General features: G+C 38.8%; 1 long non-coding RNA gene across 1 annotated transcript; it reads right to left on the bottom strand.

Annotated features, from left to right (window-relative positions):
- Nucleotides 1–1,502: 1,502 nt before the first annotated feature.
- LOC145769642 (uncharacterized) lies at nt 1,503–4,110 on the bottom strand. The gene is made up of 2 exons (XR_014289028.1): nt 3,844–4,110; nt 1,503–1,703 (listed from the first exon to the last, which is right to left on the bottom strand). It is a non-coding gene; the product is annotated as an uncharacterized LOC145769642 (long non-coding RNA).
- Nucleotides 4,111–16,453: the final 12,343 nt, after the last annotated feature.

Raw genomic sequence — 16,453 nt, 5'->3', positions numbered from 1 at the left:
ATGCTCTGTGGAATAGTTTTCCAGCATTGTATAAACACTTCACAACCCTCGCAGAAAGGAAGAATATTAGAGCAACAGATCGAGCCGTGTTCAGAAGCCTCTGCATCAAAATGACCACCAAGGAATTTGTAGAAGATCTAGCGATTTTAAAAGATTCTCTCCAGACAGGGAATATCAACTTCGTAGTAGTAATCGTCACGTCAAATGGACTGTTAATTTTCTATTTCAAATAAACAAAGCTGTTCAAGAAGGAAAGTATTCGTTTGATGAAGTTGTTAACTTGAGTCCTGGAAGTACAAAAAATTACTCCTTTGAAGGCATAATATTGGATCAGTTCAAAGCTCGACGTAGAGACTACCCTTCTTTTGGTCGTAATCGGTTTATTCAAGCTTTGGTTGATAACATTGGAAGCAGGATGGTGGACACCAACAATGAAAATTCTGTGAAGAGCTTGGAAATTATGGTACCAGATTTATGGCCTGCTGCAATCGAAGTTCCATGGCAAGAAGAGTAGCAGAGATTACGAGAAATAGAGGAGATATTTCATGTCATCACTCCTATTTCCGATTGTAGGCTTCGTTGACAATCCTTTCGATATACCAGATACGATAAAGTTGCTGAAGAACGTAGGCCTAGTACTAAACATGATTGCTATAATATGAACTTGGTCATCACACCGCTACGATCACGGCTGACCATATCACTTGTTTTAGCATTGTTGTTCATCAGCATCAATGGACCACCTCCTCATTTATGGAATGGTACTGCGGCAATTCAGAAGTGGTTGCGGACTCATCAATCGGATGTGGATACTCAGGTTCAGCATTCTAAGCTGCCCACATTGAATGAACTCAGATTTGTGCAAAAACTGTTTGCTGGCTAAAATCAAACACTGTCGTGGTGCTTATAACTTAGCCTATATAACCGAAGACCTGGGAGACAGGCTATTTGTTTCGTATAATCTCGTTTGCACCAACTTGGAATAGCCTATGCTTTTGCTGTATTTGGAGTTGTTTAAACTGTTCGTTAATAACTAAATGAGATTTTAGTGTAACTGTCACATTGGCAGCCTATTGGTTCTTACTAGCAAAGCTGCAAACACAAGCACTCATTCAAGAAATGCATTTCCTCACTTTCCTACAGTCAATTTTTTTGCGAGTTTGCTTAGAATTGGCTCATACAAATAAATTTAAAATTGAGTCAAGACATTGGAATCAGCTTATGCAAAGCGAGTTTCAAGTGTAGGCCTACGCAGTAAGGAAAAAGCGAAGGAGATTACAGTGTAGCAAATACCCAAATTTCAAACTTATAATTTTATTTCGGATATTACTTAAGCATACTTTGTCTATAACAACACAGCTAGGTGTTAATATGCGGAGAGGGTGACTAGTCGTCACACCCGTTCGTCGACGTTGCCTTACATGCGAGAGTGAGAGCTAGGCCTACCGATGTTGAGTTGCTCAACGAAGGCAAGTCGACCCTTTTGTTTTACCAGAAACAACTACAGTACAACTTCAGCTTGTATATTAAGTAGGCTGCTAAAGAGGCAAGCTTAGAAACCAAAACACCACAAAAGATGTAGCACAAAATGATATGAACTGTATCATGCTCCAAAGCTGATTGTCTTTTGTCTTCCTGTGACGAATGCCCGAGTGACAGCAATGACAAACTCGGTGACAACTCCTTTCCTTCTCCATGTCAAACTTAAATAACAAAACGTAATTATTTGCTTAGGTTAATAGATTTCATTTGGCACAAACAAAACTAACAAAATTAGCTTACCAACAGAAAAATTCATGGAAAAACAATCAAGAATAAAACAAAGATTTTTTTATTTTAAAGGAGGCGTTATTATGAAACGATTTCTGTACTCTATGCTGCGTTTTCGTTTCAAGTTCATTCAGAAAAGGATTTTATAAGCTTAGATAGACTACTTGGAAATCTTCCTTGCTGGGTCCTGTAATTTTTTTCATGGAGGAAATTATGGTTTACAGGGTAGAAAGTAAATTTTAAACATTTTTCTTCTGCTGTTTTTTTCACCCACAGGTTACAAAATATCTCTGTTCGAAAGTCAGCAAAAAAATATCAAAACTTTTTCTACAAACAACGTTGGCTCGTTATGTTGAAGAATCAACGGATATTGAGAAAAACTACTGCACCAACACCCGTGGCATCTACAAAACGCTTGTCTAGTGTTTTAAAGTTTTCTGGAAATTTAGAAAAATAAGGAATTTAAAAAGATTGAAATAAACACCAAACACATTTGAATTTCATATTAAAATTAAATTAAATTTCACAATAAAAGCATTTTTCTAGTGCTTATTGCTTATGTGATTGTGTTGTTTGTAGGTTGTTCGTTGATTAAATAGTCCAAAATAAGCTCCAGTGCATCAGCTTTTTACCATGTAGAAATGACCCGTTTGTCGTATGGGGTTTGACCTCGGGGGCACATTTTACTATAATTTAATTGTTCATTTTCAGCACTTAGTAATTAGAAAATTGAGAAACTTTTTTGGCTGAATATACCAGAGTATGTACCAGTGGCGGATTCAGAACGTAATTTATGGGTGGGCTTAGGAAATATCTTGGTGAGCGTTCACCAATAATGCCACGGCGGGCCAGCATACAAAAACTTGGAATATCTCTTACAAATGCTGTGAAATAGTGATGCCACAGACAATTCAGTGCCACTTGGTTGTTCTAGTGTTAAACATTAATGTTTTTTTTTTACCTGAATCTGATTTTGGGTGGGCCCTCTATCAATCTGGGTGGGCCTGTACCAATCATGGCTTGTGCCAATCACACAAAATTACTACTGAAGAGGGCAGTTGACATTACTTCTACAAGTTGGAGGTTAAATCCGACGCTGTAGATTTACTGACAATAATTGTCAGTCAATGAAACTGGCAGAGCTTGTCTTCCCTCTAAGAGCAACTTTATGAATGAAGATCTGCTCAAATATTCTGCTTACTATAATATTTGCGTTCCTGACTTTAAGCGCGTTATTTACAGAAACTATTTACTGCGTCATGAACAAGCAGTAAATTTCTCCTTAATGAATGTGTTTGATCTAGCTGAAAAAGAAGTATTTCCAAACTTGCATGAGCTCTATCATATCTTACTTTCACAACCTTTCACAACTTTACTTTCACAACCTCACTTTCCGTTGAGAGTATGTTTTCCTCAGTGAAACGAATCAAAACCCGACTACGAGCTCAAATGAGCACATAGAGATTGTCAGCACTAATCTTGCTTTCCATAGAAAGAAAACTCAGCAAAACATTGTTAAAGAAGCTATTTTGCAACATTTGAAGAAGAACAAACGGCGACGTTGTTTGTGAATCATAAATGGTAAACAAGGACAACATTCAGTTAGCTAGCTATATTTTTATTTGAAGCATTAAAATATTTGCTCCCCCAACAGATTCTTTTGTCCCTTAAAATTTTATTTCTGGCTACGTCACTGTCTAGAAGTAGGCTAATTGAAATTTCGGAACAGTGTAATTGTAATGTAGGCTGGATCTAATTAAAAATTTTGATGGATTAATTGTAGGCTAATGCAATTGAAACGAAAAGAATGTAATTGGTCTAATTGTGTTAACTGTGTTAACCATGGTATTCAGTTCAAGCCTTTGACAAATGCAGTTATTAACAAATGTTTACAACAGAGTTTTCGAGATGAAAAGATCTTTTAGAGAAAGCCATTTAGGCATTTACTTCTATCACAGGCTTACTGCAACTGACATAGCCTGCTCAAGTAAAATGCATTTTAGTTCATAGCCTACCAAGTTTTACACAGAAATTCTAAGTTAAAGCTAAACACCAAATAAAAATTATACCCACCCAGTTGTTATAATGACCGCAATTGTTTAGCTTGTTGAGAATGGTGAGCTCAACAACCAAAACATCAACAAAGTGACAAAAATACAGGAAGTGCACTCGACTAAAGTCCAGAAGGAATCGTTATTTCGCTTCTTTCGAATTCTATTTTGGTATAAATTTTGATAATATTCAATGTTATGATCCATGTTGACTTCTTACATGCCTATTTTTCTATAGCTGTATATCTACTATTTTTCTGTTATTAACTATTATAGGCCTATGGGTAAATATATTTATTTTGCATATTACAAAAAATTGGAACAAACTTGTGAAACGTTTCAGCTTGTTATGACATCACAAAAGCTTGCCACCAACATCATTTCAACATGATTATTCTAAATCCTACAATCTCAAAAACAAAACTTATGTGATGGCACCATGACGTATGTAGCTCCTGCGGCTTTATTTATGTTTCCTTGCGTCTTATTGCCGTTGTGAAACCTGGAGGCCTTTGGGTCCCTGCGGTTTTGCTATAAGAATTTATTTGTGTCGTGCATTAGGAATTTGAAAGGCTAGCAGTAATTGTGCGTTCTATTGCAATCAGAAACTTGATACACATACATGTAGCTTTACGCCTTTCTAGAGTTGTGCATCTGGCGCACGCCACATTGTGGTTAGATCAACTTAGATGCATCGCCTGGATCATTCCAATCACACTGTGTTTCTCAATTAAACCAATGATTGGATGGTGCATTTTTTTCAGTCAGTTCACCACGGATTCCTTTTTCTTGAAAGTCATGGTACCAGTTCAGTTGGGGTGGTAGTTTAATTTTATGTTCCGAATCATGATGTGATTGAGTTCATTACGTCCGGTTAGCTGGGCATCTTTTGGTTGTAACGTTGATGAGTTAATACGCCCTGATGATTTGAGGAGTTGTTTTTTGCAATAAACCCATACTTACAGAAATCAATGCAACTGTCACAATCAATGTGCGAGGTCTCGCGACGGGCTGCTTTGTATCTTGATCGAGCGTGCTGTTTTAATTATGGAATTCTTAAGCGGTATGTTATTATCGGTCAATGACCAGTAGTAACCTTTGATTGTAAAATCGTTGTTATGTAACGTAATTCTAGATCATTCTGTAAGATGCGAACTTCGAACATTCTGTTGTTTTCCACAATTGCAAATATCGTTTGTCATGATGTCACAAGGATGTTTACCAATGGATCACTGATTGCGAAATCATTATTATGCAATGTATTTTCTAGAATCGTTTTTCCTACGTGACAGTCTAGAGACTTCTGTTGTTTACGATTTAATGCAACTTGACAGAACAATGAGTCCTATGATGTATCATTACGTAACCTTCTCGAAGTTACTAGAGCGAACAAACCTTCTATAAATAGTGGTGTAGTTTGCGTAATCATTATTATGATGAGATGATTATGAGAGTTGTGTTATGAGTTGTGGATTGGTAGTTGGTGCAGAAATTATTGGTGATTGAGACTTGAAGTAATTGAATACAAGTAGATGAGAATTGGTGCTGATATAATTTGTGTTCGAAATTAGAGTTATTTGAAAAACCATTCGTTGGAGTCCTTCAAGCGCTTTCATATATCATTTCACTAGTAGAACTATTTGACATTTAATTGACTGCTTTTCGGTTATAACCCATTAAACTACGTCATTGAACCTTTCCAAGTCTTTTTCCTGGTAAGAGATAGAAAGAAACCGTGACAGCAACAAACAGTGTACCAGCCTCATTTTTTATCATAAATCGATTTCGCTATCACAGCATCCTCAGTATGATCATGTCAAGAGTAAAAATAATAATAAAATTCTTCAAAGGTTTCAAGTTTAGGTATTGTGGCGTAACAATTGCATGTTGCGCCAGCGCCACCATGGAAACAATTAAACAAATTATATAATCGACTACTACGTAATTACTAATGAAGAAACGTAACATGTAAATTAATGGAATACAAACAAAACAGTCCAACTTTTATCAATTGAAGTAAAAAGATAACTAATAAGTTTCTTCACTGTCGACTCGGCATTAAAGAAATTGAGTACGGTATGCAATGACAAGATTAATGGATGCTTAAAATGTTATAAAATGTAATTATTTATGATAAAGAAAATGAGGCTGGCACACTGTTTGTTGCATTGAGTAGCAAGGCTTATAGTGATGATACGAGCCGTCAACTGCTTCAAGTGGACAATTTGCTGGGGTGGTTCACAAAAACAGAAAAGTTTGATGAGTCAATTATAGAAGTCAAGATATCATTCCCACCTCGGAATGTTGCTGCAATAATTACAGCTAGGTAGGCCTATGAGTGGATGCTTTGGACCAGTGATTCTCAACGTCGTCCAGGTGGACCACCTGGAATTTTTAGTGGTTTACAGAATGGACATCAATAGCATTGAACAGTTGAATCAACATTGAACAAGTTTGTCAAAAATTGGCTTTGAATTTGTGTGTCAGAAACATCAAACTACTGCATCACTAGATTTGCAAGTTGCTGCATTGATTCTACAAAGCATGCGCATGATCTTTTGTTACAAAATATGTAAACTACATGTCTCCACCTATAGCGGCAGAGTGGCACGTAGTCACGTGCCTCTCCTCCCAAGATTCGTAGAAGACATTTAATCATTTAGCCTAAATTTTCCACTCACTCAATCCCATCTTATTAACCCGACATGTGGCATTGAAAACGCGTAGTTTCGGGAGTGGAAAACCGTCAATAAATAATTTTCTGAAATCCTTTTGTGGCCGTAAAAGAAAAAACATTAAAAACGTAAATTCAAACTAAAACTTGTCAATCAGTCTCTAGAGAAATCCAATATTTATTTGATGAATTCGTTTAACTACAAAAAAGCACATTATTATTGGGCTTAAAAATACACAAAAAGCTAACAAAACAAAGTTTATTTTTGTCAAAATTATTTAGGGTCAAATCTCTAGATCTTTTTCTATAAGTGTTTCTTTTTAACACCTAAACTGTTCACTGCTTATTTAATCTTGCGAGTTTCGATTCTTTCAAATATCTGTTGCCTTCCCCCAATTTTTTTTCTACATCCACCACTGACTGATCCCATTCAGCTTGTAGTTGTTTAAATTGGGTAAGTAGTTTGGTTGAGTGTAGTCTACAAATTCAATTCAATTTTATTTTTCATTGCTGGCGCATAGCCTACATGTAGAGAACGATAAAGTAAACACACGAATTTTACACCAACAAAAGATGACAAAACCAAAAGGTTTAAAATATGCATCAATAAAACAGTGTTTGAAAAACATAATCTTAAAAATGCACAGCCACCAAACCTACAAAAGAAAGCGAAAAATTAGGCTAGGAGTTCAACATTAGGCTACCATTCAACATAATTTAATGAGCAATTTGATGACAAAAATAACTAATGCAAAGAAATTTATTTTCAAACGAATCAGTTCAATCATACATAGTTAAAAATCGATTTCGATCAGCTATAGATCATCTTCAGTTAAGCTCATTCAAATAGAATACTTCTTTCTATTTTCCACTAGAATACTTCTATTTGAATGAGCTTAACTGAAGATGGTCTAGCTTCTAGAAATCGATTTTTAACTATAAGTTAGGCTACATGATTGAACTGACTCGTTGTTCCCGACAATTTTCACCAAATCAAACGTCATATAAAAACCGTTATGGTCTACTTAACCTAGCTGGCATCTTACGTCATGGAAATTGCTAGAAAATGTCCAAATATTGCACCATCGGTCGTAAGACCTGATGAAATAGTGCATCAGCCGCTTTGAACACGGGTTTGAATTGCGTGACAATGTCTTGCATTATTGCGTCACAGTTACTGTGTACGTGCATTTGAGATATCGCAAATTATTCTAGTCATTCATAAATTGTTTGTTGGAAGTCAGTCCAGTGCTTCCACTTTTGTGGTAATTACCACAATTGTGGAATTTTTATCATGCTTGTGGTAAAAATGTGGTAATGAAAAATTTGTGGTAATTTAGTGGTAATATGGAAATTTTGTGTGGAAATTTTGCCAAAATGTGGAAATTATACATTTTGAACATTTGTCATAAAATAGGCCTACTATCAATAAATAAGAGCATTTGAACTGTTGTCTTCCGAAATCGAACAGATATGTAAAAAACTACTTATAATAGCATGTGACTAGCATGTTCCACTGTTTTCGGTTTGATTTTGGAATGCGTCCTGACTTTTGACTTTGAACATAGGGTGACAATGTGATCAATGATCATATTCATAGTCAAGATGTCTTTCAGATTCTAGCTGCGGTGTCAAGTACAGTACTTTGCTTACTTATTTCGGACGTTTTAATAACTGATAATAACCGGTACTGTTAATAAACTGAGTAGTTGTTTTAGACCTTATTTTACACTATATAGTGTAAATATAGCCAAATAATAGCTTTGTCAGATAAGGAATTCTGTCGTAATTTGAGAAAAGTTTAAAGCTGTTGAAAACAAAAACTTGCATTTTGGGATTTTTTCTTACTTACATTTTGGAACTTACTTATTTTGGACGTTTTAATAACTGATAATAACCGGTACTATTAATAAACTGAGTAGTTGTTTTAGACCTTATTTTACACTATATAGTGTAAATATAGCCAAATAATAGCTTTGTCAGATAAGGAATTCTGTCGTAATTTGAGAAAAGTTTAAAGCTGTTGAAAACAAAAACTTGCATTTTGGAATTTTTTTTAGTTCTGGGTAAAGATTAAAACCCTAACCTTATTCCTAAGTGTAACCCTTCCTAACTTTAATCCTAACTCTGGCAACACTTGATTGTAACCATGGCAACAAGTGGGTAAAAATAGCCACTTTGTTAATGTAAAAGTAAGTCGAAATACGTTTAAAATCGGGAAGAAAATCACAGTAAAAAATGTGGTAATTTGAGGACAAATGTGGTAATACAAGTGGTAATCTAGCTTTGTAAAAGTGGAAGCACTGAGTCAGTCGCAAGTTTAACTGTTTGCTTGGTGCTTGTTAGCTGGACAAATTTTCCGTCTTTTATCTAAGTAGTTTGTTCTGTAGTGACAGTTTTTTAGAGGTGTACGGCGTTGCATCTCGATTTCGATAGCCGCGGGCTAATTTTACAGAAATACAAGTTTGAATAGACGTTTCAAAGGAGTGTTTCTTGTTCGGTCATTACATTCAGACGAACGGATTCGGGAATTTTATGTTACAATTTTCCCACAAAGAGATTATGGTTTACCGCTGTGACCATAAAAAATAAAAGACGAGTTCTTGTCAGTTGGTAGGTCAAGAAGAAATTAAAGCAAAATAATAAAAGAAGATCTTGTTGGTTGGTAGTCTACAGAAGCAAATGAAAATTAAAGACATTTCTTCTCAGTTTGGTACTGAAGAAAAATAACTTTGACATTCATTGGCAAGAAAGAAAATTAAAGACAATCGATCTGTGCTTGAAGATTCAAGTCGAAGAATCCAAGCAAGTTTTGTGGACTTTTGGACTTCATATACTCGTACAGCTACGGTATCGTGCATTTAAATTCTTTTTTGTATTTTTACGGTCTTTGAAGTTAAGTTTTTTATGACTTAATTTTGTGTGTTTGTGTAACTTAATTTTTTTAATTGTTAAATTGAGCCCCAACATTTAATATGTCTACACTCGGTGGCGACAGGGACTCGACCGCCGTCGACTCGACTGAGTTTAAGCCTGATGATGTTCTTTGCGGTCGGGCAGGCCATTCTGGGGAGGGACCCAGTAACGATGAGGCTAAGTCAGTTCGAGAGGCCCGGCATCTTAGACGGGATATTTTGACTCAAATTGGGGAACTTTCTGTAGCCCTAGGTTCTTTGAGTGATAAGCAGGAACTGTTAATTTTTAGATCTAAGTTCTCTACTTTGGAAGAGGAATTACGGCATTTCCATGCTCTTTTGACTAAAATTTTTAACTCTGCAATCTTGGCAGAACTTCGTGATAGGGTAGATCCCGAATTTAACTCGTTAAAAAATAACTTCGAACAAAAAGTAAATGAGTTCTCAGATATGTTGAATGCTGACATACATCCTGAGGATAGCGCCTCAAATGTAAGCACTAGGATATCTAGGACTTCGTCTCGAATAATTGCACAAATTAACCTACAGCTAAGACGAGCTCCAGATCCAAGCCGAGGCCGAAGCGAGAGCTGCTGAGGCCGCCGCGAAAGCTGAAGCGAGAGCTGCTGAGGCCGCCGCGAAAGCTGAAGCTAGAGCTGCTGAGTTCGCACTCAAAGACGGTCAGTTGAGGGCCGAACAACGTAAAGAGGTAGTTTTAGCTGAATATCGTTCTGAGTTGGGCTCCCGTCGTAGCTCTAGGAAGGGCTCTTCTAGGCATTCCAGAAGTGAACATCAATCGCAGTTTAATTTACCTAACCTTTTCCAGACGCCTGTTCAATCCGTAAGTGGACCAGTACAATCCACATGTTTTCCAGCTGTTTCAGGAGGTCTCGGGGCCGCGGCTAAGGGTCTTCCGAAGGCTGTAGAGCCAAGGTCTGCAAATTACAACCGAACTCCTCCCTCAGAGCGTACAGGTCACGGGGCCGCCATTAGCAGTAATGCTTTGCCCCCTTCACAGTTTTCTGCGCCGCTAGTTTTTGATCGCCCAGCTACACGTAATTTGGGTGGTTGTGAGAGGCGTATCGTGTCTCCTGATTTTAACGTGTGTGAGGATCGTGATCGGGCTGTGCATGTGACTGAGCCCACTCAGCCCATTAAGGGATATAGCTTGTCTTCTCCCGCTAAATCGAGTTCTCAACAGCAGGATTGCTTTTTTGAATACCAAAATAGTAGGACGTTCTTCGATAAGGCGGCCTTGATTGGTTACGATGGTAATAATATGCCATTTGTCTTCTTTAAAAATCGTGTTACGGCCTTGATGGCAGCTTCACCCTTTAAAGGAACTCGTTTGACTTTGTTACAAGCAGCTTGTGTTAGAACAGCTGCGCAAACGATTGCTAATTTGGTTTCCGACACTCCTGGCTTGTCAGAAGAAGACAGGATAGAAATGTCGTTAGCTCGCTTGTCCCAGCGTTTTGGGGTTCGTGGAGGTCTTTTCGCCGAACCGGAAATTAGAAAGTATCGCTATGGTAGCAAATTGAATTCAATCTCTTCCAGTGATTTGAAAGAGTTTAAAGATGAATTGTCGCAGTGTTTACTTTACGCGCAAGCTTATGGTCAGCGCGACAAATTGGAAGGACGTTTTGTTTTGGATTTGGCTAAGCGACTCCCGTTTGACGCTAAGCAGCGTTATCTTGACTTTTTAGGTGATCAGTATGGTGGTACTGATGAGCCTACTTTTCAGAGTTTGTTTGAATTTGTAGTACGGGAGGAAACGCGCAAGTCGACTGATTTTAGCATTATGCTAATGGGCGATTCTGGTGAGTCGCAGCATTTTAAAAAGTTTGGCAAAGGAAAATTGCCTTCATGTCCGGTTAGGCAGACGTCGGTAAAACCCCATCATAATGTGATTTCAGGGAGTTCGCAGTACTTGACTGCTGTTGGCGCACCGCGCGGTGGTGTGGCCAGACGTAGTGACATACCGGCATGTTTTTATTGTTCGTCACGTGGTCAAGTTGAATATCATTTTTTGTCTAATTGTAAAGAATTTTTGCGCTTGACACCTAAAGATCGGAGAGATGTCATTGTGAAAGCTGGCAAATGCTTGAATTGTTTGCGCCAGCATATGGTTAGGGATTGCGTTCATGCAAATAACTGTCGTAAGTGTGGGCCTAACAACGATAGGAAACACTATTTTCTTCTGCATGATTTTTATGTGACGTCACGTGATTCTCTGGATCGGTTGGGAAAGATGATGCTCGTGCCAGAGTTCCTGTGCGTAATGTTAAGATTGGAAATGTTAAAGCAGCCTTTAACCGCGTTACTGCTGCTCGTGTTTTGAATCCAATGACTGGCAAATCGAAGTTGGTGTATTGTCAGCATGATCCTGGTTCGCAGTTGACGTTTGTTTTGAGTGATTTGGTGTGTGAACTTGATCTTAAACCGTACGATAAAGCGTCGTTTAAAATGGATACCCTGGCTGGTCAGAAAGCTACTTGTGCTGACCTTGTTAAACTCAACATCCAGTCGTTAGAGACAGATGAACTGTTTTGTGATATAACTTCGGTGGTTAACCCAGCTTGGGCTGACGATGTTAAAACTTTACCACATAAGCAGGATTTAAGTGGTTTTCGTCATTTTCATGACGTGAATATGTTTCATTTGAATGATTGTAGTACTGTAGATGTACTGATTGGCAACGATAACGCTTATTTGATGTGGGCCAAAAAAGAGCGTGTTGGTGAAAATCGTAGTGAACCGCATGCTTTACTCACTCCTCTCGGCTGGTTGGCTTGTGGTGGTAAGTCACCCTTAGATGAAAGCGTTGCTAACGTGTGCAGAGTGCAGACGTCTTCAGAGTCGGATGTCATCTCTGGCTTTCAGCGTAAAATTGAGTCTCGTGATATGGAAATAGCAGACCTGAATAAAGTCATTCAGGATTTGACCTTGCAAAATGAAACCTGTGAATTGTCTCGCAATGATAAGTTGGCTAGAGAACTTGTTGAACCGAATATTGAGTTGAAAGATGGTCGATTTGAGATACCTGTTCCGTTGAAGGAAGATATTGATCTACCTAACAATTTTGTGTTGGCGTCAGATAGAGCTGCTGCTTTAAGAAAGAAAGTTTTAAAACAACCTGAACTTCGTGATTTCCTTACTGACACCATGAAAGATCTTAAATCTAATGGCTATATTGAGCGTGCTGATGAAGCAGGAAATGTCAAGCGATTTGAATGGTATTTACCATACTTTGTGACGTCACAATTAAAAAAACGCATTGTCTACGATGGAAAGTCTGAATTTCGAGGAACTTGTGTTAATGATGTAATGTTTTCTGGTCCTGACTTGTTAAACCCTCTGGTAGATGACTTGGCTAGATTTCGGCTTGGTAGATTTGGTCTCATGGCTGATGTGACTAAATGCTTCTTTCAAATAATGTTACCTGAGTCGCAAAGGGATTTGTTTCGTATATTGTGGTTTGAAGATGATGACCTTGAAAGTGGTAGGATGGTACCCTTTCGTTTTTATGTACACCCTTGGGGAATAAAAAGTAGCCCATATATCGCTTGCTTGGCTATAAAGAAAATGATCGAGCAGAATCCCAGCAGTGCTGGTGAACTAACTCTCTGCAATATTGCAGATAATATGTACAATTGTACATGGATGATTTTATATTTTCGGCTGATAGCTTAGAGGAAGCTCAGCAAATCACTCATGAATCAATTGCTTTGTTTGGTAGTCGTGGGTTTAAACTTGTTAAGTGGAGTGCTAACAAGGAGGCTATGATTGTCTTGTCAAATTTGGATAATGAGATGCTTTCACCTTTGATTCGTGACATTGACTTTCAGACTGAAAATATGACTTTGCCATCAGCGAAGACATTGGGCTGTGTGTGGCAAGCCGAGTCTGACGAGATGCGTATCGCATGTTCCTTAAAGCCCTTAGCTAAACACACGCGCAGATGTAGCCTATGCTCAGTCAGCTTGGACAAAATTTTGACCCGCTAGGCTTTGGAGCGCCATTTTTTCTAAAAGCACGCCTTATACTTCAGCAATTGGCGATAGACAAGTTTGATTGGGACACCGAGGTCCCTGATAGCTTTGTTAAAGAGTGGGAGTCGTGGCTTCGCTCTTTGGACCTGCATAAGGATTTTTCGTTACCGAGATGGTATTTTGCAAACTCTGGTGTGTGCAGTCCGGATGATATTGTTTCATATCAATTGCATGGGTTTAGTGATGCTTCGAATCAAGCTTTCTCTTCTGTTGTTTACTTGCGTAGACTGGTTAATGGAGTTCCTAGTATGTCTTTCGTTTTGGGTAAATCTACCATTGTTGTAAAAAATCAGTTTTCTTGGCCGATAGCTAGGAAAGAGCTTGTTGCCGCTTTGAATACAGCAAAACTCGTGAAGCAGGCCTACGAGGCATTGAAGATGCCTGACTGCCTTAAGTATTTTTGGTGTGATTCTCGTACTGTGTTGCAGTGGGTTAAAAACCCTGATTTACTTTTGAATAAGTTTATCACGCGTCGAGTTGAGCATATTTTATTGTTGTCTGGAGCCCAGGATTGGCGATTTTGCCCTACCGATATGAACCCAGCTGATGTTGGCACACGGCCAAATCTTATTACAAAGAAAGAATTTCGAGAGTTGTGGTTGAATGGTTCTAGTCTTCTCTACCAGTGTGAGGAAATTCCATTTGTAGAGAATGCCACTTCAGTACCTGTCCATAGCCTATATCTTCGTGACGAAGAGGAGTCGCTTGACGTTGGACAGGGTGGCCTTCACGGATTGATCGAGGCCGCACCTTCTTTATATGTTATGAAAAAGAGAATCGCTTATTTAGTCGCCTTTGTTGAATTTTTGTGCTGTAAAACGAGAAAGCGTAGCTTTGTAAAGCCAAAACTGGACGCCTCTTATCTCAATAGAGCCTTAGACTTGACTGTGAAGTTTTTTCAGAAGAGTGTGTATGGCGATGTGGTGTGTTTAATGACCAAGCGATCGCCGGATGCCCTTGAGGAAGTGATAAAGCGGGGTAGTGTTGGCGCTTCGCAACGTGAGAAGGAACGCTTGAAAGAATTGCGTTCACTTAAAAAGTACAGACCTTGTGTAGATGACGCTGGTGTAATCCGCATTGAAGGGCGGTTAAGTAATTCTCCCGAGATCTCTCTTGAAGCAAAGCATCCGATTGTTTTGCCTTCGAAGCACTCCTTCACTAGGCTTGTTGTACTGTCGCATCATAATGGAAATGCGCACTGTGGAGTACAGCACACTTTGTTGTCTACGCGACAGAAGTTTTGGATCGCTAATGGTAATGCCTCCGTGAAGAGGTCCAAGATAGTCTATGCCGCAATCAAAAAAGGGTTTCCTATGGACAGTTGTGCGAGACAAAGGTAAATCAGACATGAGCTGCCTTATAGGCCGTGCTTTCTCAATCGCACATACACCACAATCATTGTCTCGCACAACTGTCCATAGGAAACCCTTTTTTGATTGCGGCATAGACTATCTTGGACCTTTAACCTTTGTTGAAGGTAGAAGTCACAAAAAAGCTTGGGGACTCTTATTCACATGTATGCCATCTCGAGCTATTCATGTTGAGCTGGTTACGTCATTGTCGCTGAGTGATTTTTTACTTGACTTTACTAGGTTTACAGATTTACGTGGGCATGTTAATGCTATCTATTCCGATAATGGAAGTACCTTCCAGGCAGCATCTAAGAAGTTACCCGAGTTGATAGAATCAGCTAAATTTCACAACGCTCTGAGACAGAGAGAGATAAACTGGGAATTTATACCTCCGTATGCTCCGGCGCAAGGTGGCGCCTGGAAGGCAATGGTAAAACAATTTAAAATCGCATTTTTTCACATTTTGGACTCTTCAATACGTAAGCCCAGTTTTATTGAACTGCTTACGTACACCAGTAGTGCCGTTCGGATCGTGAACGAACGCCCTTTGGTACCTTTGAGTGACGACCCTAGGGATTTTACTGTCATCACCCCTGCCTCACTTTTGACCCCATACTTAGACCCATACTGTGCTGTTGGGCAACCACATGATCGTGACCAACTAAGAAGGGATTATCGGTTCAATTTGTCACTTTCTCAGCAGTTTTGGAGTAAATGGATCGATTTTTACTTGCCAGGTCTTCAGGGCCGGAAAAAATGGCTAAAAATGGCCGAGAATTTGGAGCCTGGTCAACTTGTAGTGGTAGGTTCTCTCCAAGACATTGGTAAACGTGGGAAGTATCAACTTGGGAGGGTGCATGAGGTAGTTCCACAAATTAGGAAAGGGAAGCCTGTGGTTCGTAGAACCAAAGTTGCCGTCTGCAACTATGATGAGAGTACGGGGAAAGTGAAAGTAGACTACGTGTTGAGGGATATTTCGTGCCTCGCCCCCGTAAAGAACACCTAAGTGTTAGGGTTTGAGCCTGGTTTGTCTGCGGTGGCCGACACTTGTCTGAGCCCAGAACAGTCGGTTATTATCGCAACCATTGTATATAGCGTCATTTTAGCGTGTACCTATGGTACCAACTTCATGTATCGTCGTGTATTATTCGTATTGTTGTTCATTCTTTGCATGCCCTTTGTATTTACGTGTTAACATAAACGTGAGTGATTCAAACAATTTGTGTATCGTGTGTTTTTATTCATTGGCTCACAATTGTCGTCAATTCTTTTTTAGTTATGCCATGTCAGACTGTCATAACTAAGGGCCGCTATGTTCCCGACAATTTTCACCAAATCAAACGTCATATAAAAACCGTTATGGTCTATTTAACCTAGCTGGCATCTTACGTCATGGAAATTGCTAGAAAATGTCCAAATATTGCACCATCGGTCGTAAGACCTGATGAAATATTGTATCAGCCGCTTTGAACACGGGTTTGAATTGCGTGACAATGTCTTGCATTATTGCGTCACAGTTACTGTGTACGTGCATTTGAGATATCGCAAATTATTCTAGTCATTCATAAATTGTTTGTTGGAAGTCAGTCGCAAGTTTAACTGTTTGCTTGGTGCTTGCTAGCTGGACAAATTTTCCGTC

This window comes from Aplidium turbinatum, chromosome 4, assembly GCF_918807975.1.
Source record: "Aplidium turbinatum chromosome 4, kaAplTurb1.1, whole genome shotgun sequence".
Lineage (NCBI taxonomy): Eukaryota > Metazoa > Chordata > Ascidiacea > Aplousobranchia > Polyclinidae > Aplidium > Aplidium turbinatum.
This window is presented reverse-complemented; position numbering and strand designations above follow the sequence as displayed.